The sequence below is a fragment of the Schistocerca americana genome, unplaced genomic scaffold (genome assembly GCF_021461395.2).
Source record: "Schistocerca americana isolate TAMUIC-IGC-003095 unplaced genomic scaffold, iqSchAmer2.1 HiC_scaffold_1129, whole genome shotgun sequence".
NCBI lineage: Eukaryota > Metazoa > Arthropoda > Insecta > Orthoptera > Acrididae > Schistocerca > Schistocerca americana.
The window spans coordinates 20,001-25,000 of record NW_025725186.1 but is presented as its reverse complement, the minus strand read 5'-3'; the positions used below and the strand labels follow the sequence as shown (position 1 = coordinate 25,000).

The 5,000-nt window shown below is 51.1% G+C and overlaps 1 non-coding gene across 1 annotated transcript in view; it reads right to left on the bottom strand.

Annotated features, from left to right (window-relative positions):
* Positions 1-461, bottom strand: part of LOC124561032 — a 1,910-nt gene extending 1,449 nt beyond the window's left edge. The window contains exon 1 of the ribosomal RNA XR_006969498.1: positions 1-461. This exon is cut by the window's left edge and continues 1,449 nt beyond it. This is a non-coding gene — a ribosomal RNA (small subunit ribosomal RNA).
* Positions 462-5,000: the final 4,539 nt, after the last annotated feature.

Sequence of the window (5,000 nt, the reverse complement as noted above, 5' to 3'; positions counted from 1 at the left end):
GGGTAATTTGCGCGCCTGCTGCCTTCCTTGGATGTGGTAGCCGTTTCTCAGGCTCCCTCTCCGGAATCGAACCCTGATTCCCCGTTACCCGTTACAACCATGGTAGGCGCAGAACCTACCATCGACAGTTGATAAGGCAGACATTTGAAAGATGCGTCGCCGGTACGAGGACCGTGCGATCAGCCCAAAGTTATTCAGAGTCACCAAGGCAAACGGACCGGACGAGCCGACCGATTGGTTTTGATCTAATAAAAGCGTCCCTTCCATCTCTGGTCGGGACTCTGTTTGCATGTATTAGCTCTAGAATTACCACAGTTATCCAAGTAACGTGGGTACGATCTAAGGAACCATAACTGATTTAATGAGCCATTCGCGGTTTCACCTTAATGCGGCTTGTACTGAGACATGCATGGCTTAATCTTTGAGACAAGCATATGACTACTGGCAGGATCAACCAGGGAGCTGCGTCAACTAGAGCTGAGCAGCCGGCCGCCCGGGAGTGTGTCCCGGGGGCCCGCGCGAACACGCAAGCGTCCGCTCAATTATTCTGCAAACAGGAGGAGGCTGAGCTCCCCTGCACCATACACCTCGAAACCCTCTCAGGTCCCGGCGGCGCGCAGCGCCGTCCTAAGTACTTGGTCGGGTTCGAGAGAGGCGCAATCGCCCGGAGTTTGGCGAGTAGACGCTTTAGGTGCGACCACCCGTGCTCCCAACTGAGCTTGCCGCTGCCGACAGAGGCCCGGGAGCGTGCTGTCGTGGCATTGCCGGCGGGAGACAACACGCGCCACCTACGGTGACCGGCAGCTCCAACGCCAGCGCCACAGAAGGACAAAAGCCCCACTTGGGTGCCGAAGCGAACTCTCCCAGCACAGCGCACGCGCCAACACGTCCGCACAGCTGCGATACAAACCACCTGCGAGAACCGCAGAGGCGACCGAGCAGCAGACGGCGTCGCGGCGCCGAGCGCCGGGCGGCGGCGCATCCTCAGCGCACACAGTCCTCAATCGGACCAGCACACTGCAGATGTCCACCGCGCTTCGCACCGGGCCCGCGAGGACCTACTTTGGCCGCACGGCGCCGCGTGCAGGGTGCGCCGGCGCGCAGCTGCGCCGCCTGCCGCCTCCGTCGGCCGGCGCGCCTGCCACTGGCCGCCCCCACCAGCCGGCTGTAGCGCGTGCGCCCACGCACCGCACGGCCAACACGCCGGGAGGCCCCCCCTCACCGGCCGGGGACGGTCCCACCCAGCCACCGCCGCGTATCGCTTCACACCCACATGCCATTCACGTTCGTGGGCATGGTGGGTATCGCTGCAACAACCGGTTGGTAGCTCAACCGATCGTCGCCATCACTGATTCACCCCTAGCGAGAACAACCGCACCACAACGGTTTACCAGTTGTTCATTTGCGTAACGTCACCAGCAAACGTAGGCGTCCATCGCCATTTGCAAATTCAACGATTGTTGCATGCCTGTGTCAGGTGTCACGACACACTGTCTGCCCACATACACGCAACAACATGTCCACGCTTAGCGAACACGTGGAAGGTGGCCCCCGTACGTATGCGATGTCCATTGCGCGAACGACTGTCAACCGGCCTCTGTCGCATGTCGCAGATGTGGAACGCAGTGCACCGTGCTATCACGGTGTGTGAGAAGAGACGACTACGTCTGACAACACGCGCCACTACATCAACAGACGGCTCATGCTGATCGCCATCCAGGGCATACCACACTGCAATCCAGCTCTTATAGGGAGACGACACGTAGCTGAGTGCACAACATTTGGACCGCATGGTTCGCCGTTGTTGGCGCAGTCGTTGTACGGTCACATGTACCACGATGTATCATTCAGTACATGAGGACCAATGTGCAGTACAGTGTGTGATTTGGACGTACAACATCAGCGGACAGTTGACACAGGCCGTACCACAGCGTAGGCTAAGTGCTTCGCCATGCGAATGCCAATGAACAACTGCAAATGCCAATGAACAACTGCAAAGGGCATTGAGCATGTACGTCCTGCTGCCATCCACATTACAGTGTATAGCTGCAAGGTGTTTAACATGAAGCGATACACTGGGGACCGGGCAGTGCGAGTAGCAAACTATATTGCGGGGGTTGCAGTTAGGCAACACTACACTAATTTAACGCGTCGTATGACAATTACAGAGCAGGTTAAGGCCCAACGTGTGTTGGGTTAAGGCCCAACGTGTGTTGGGTTAAGGCCCAACGTGTGTTGGGTTAAGGCCCAACGTGTGTTGGGTTACGGCCCAACGTGTGTTGGGTTAAGGCCCAACGTGTGTTGGGTTAAGGCCCAACGTGTGTTGGGTTACGTTAAGGGGCAATGTGGGTTACGTTAAGGGGCAATGTGGGTTACGTTAAGGGGCAATGTGGGTTACGTTACGGCGCAATATAGGTTACGTTACGGCGCAATATAGGTTACGTTAAGGGGCAATGTGGGTTACGTTACGGCGCAATATAGGTTACGTTACGGCGCAATATAGGTTACGTTAAGGCGCAATATCGGTTACGTTAAGGCGCAATACAGGTTACGTTAAGGCGCAATACAGGTTACGTTAAGGCGCAATACAGGTTACGTTAAGGCGCAATACAGGTTACGTTAAGGCGCAATACAGGTTACGTTAAGGCGCAATACAGGTTACGTTAAGGCGCAATACAGGTTACGTTAAGGCGCAATACAGGTTACGTTAAGGCGCAATGCAGGTTACGTTAAGGCGCAATGCAGGTTACGTTAAGGCGCAATACAGGTTACGTTAAGGCGCAATGCAGGTTACGTTAAGGCGCAATGCAGGTTACGTTAAGGCGCAATACAGGTTACGTTAAGGCGCAATACAGGTTACGTTAAGGCGCAATACAGGTTACGTTAAGGCGCAATACAGGTTACGTTAAGGCGCAATACAGGTTACGTTAAGGCGCAATACAGGTTACGTTAAGGCGCAATACAGGTTACGTTAAGGCGCAATACAGGTTACGTTAAGGCGCAATACAGGTTACGTTAAGGCGCAATACAGGTTACGTTAAGGCGCAATACAGGTTACGTTAAGGCGCAATACAGGTTACGTTAAGGCGCAATACAGGTTACGTTAAGGCGCAATACAGGTTACGTTAAGGCGCAATACAGGTTACGTTAAGGCGCAATACAGGTTACGTTAAGGCGCAATACAGGTTACGTTAAGGCGCAATACAGGTTACGTTAAGGCGCAATACAGGTTACGTTAAGGCGCAATACAGGTTACGTTAAGGCGCAATACAGGTTACGTTAAGGCGCAATACAGGTTACGTTAAGGCGCAATACAGGTTACGTTAAGGCGCAATACAGGTTACGTTAAGGCGCAATACAGGTTAGGTTAAGGCGCAATACAGGTTAGGTTAAGGTACGACATAGGTTAGGTTAAGGTACGACATAGGTTAGGTTAAGGTATGACATAGGTTAGGTTAAGGTACGACATAGGTTAGGTTAAGGTACGACATAGGTTAGGTTAAGGTACGACATAGGTTAGGTTAAGGTACGACATAGGTTAGGTTAAGGTACGACATAGGTTAGGTTAAGGTACGACATAGGTTAGGTTAAGGTACGACATAGGTTAGGTTAAGGTACGACATAGGTTAGGTTAAGGTACGACATAGGTTAGGTTAAGGTACGACATAGGTTAGGTTAAGGTACGACATAGGTTAGGTTAAGGTACGACATAGGTTAGGTTAAGGTACGACATAGGTTAGGTTAAGGTACGACATAGGTTAGGTTAAGGTACGACATAGGTTAGGTTAAGGTACGACATAGGTTAGGTTAAGGTACGACATAGGTTAGGTTAAGGTACGACATAGGTTAGGTTAAGGTACGACATAGGTTAGGTTAAGGTACGACATAGGTTAGGTTAAGGTACGACATAGGTTAGGTTAAGGTACGACATAGGTTAGGTTAAGGTACGACATAGGTTAGGTTAAGGTACGACATAGGTTAGGTTAAGGTACGACATAGGTTAGGTTAAGGTACGACATAGGTTAGGTTAAGGTACGACATAGGTTAGGTTAAGGTACGACATAGGTTAGGTTAAGGTACGACATAGGTTAGGTTAAGGTACGACATAGGTTAGGTTAAGGTACGACATAGGTTAGGTTAAGGTACGACATAGGTTAGGTTAAGGTACGACATAGGTTAGGTTAAGGTACGACATAGGTTAGGTTAAGGTACGACATAGGTTAGGTTAAGGTACGACATAGGGTAGGTTAAGGTACGACATAGGTTAGGTTAAGGTACGACATAGGTTAGGTTACGGTACGACATAGGTTAGGTTACGGTACGACATAGGTTAGGTTACGGTACGACATAGGTTAGGTTACGGTACGACATAGGTTAGGTTACGGTACGACATAGGTTAGGTTACGGTACGACATAGGTTAGGTTACGGTACGACATAGGTTAGGTTACGGTACGACATAGGTTAGGTTACGGTACGACATAGGTTAGGTTACGGTACGACATAGGTTAGGTTACGGTACGACATAGGTTAGGTTACGGTACGACATAGGTTAGGTTACGGTACGACATAGGTTAGGTTACGGTACGACATAGGTTAGGTTACGGTACGACATAGGTTAGGTTACGGTACGATATAGGTTAGGTTACGGTACGATATAGGTTAGGTTAAGGTACACATTGTTGTAAGGAAAGGTTTAATGGGGGGCGGGGCGGGGCGGCCGGTTTGTTGATTGTGATTATAGTAAGTGGATGCCTGCGGCATCATCTGATTTGCCACGTCAGGATGCACCTTTGGCTCATGACAGGCGGCGCTCTCATTCCATGCTTGTGGCAGACCTGTGTCTTTCATTCCTGCCATTGTTTGTGTGCTGTGAGAGGAGGCAGTATTGTGATGTTGGGTGCACCCCTGTGTAGGACATGTGTGGGTGTTGGTGGCTTGGCTGAGCAATGGTGGTTGTCGGGTGGGTGGGATATTCTGTTTTCTGAGTGGACCTCCCAGT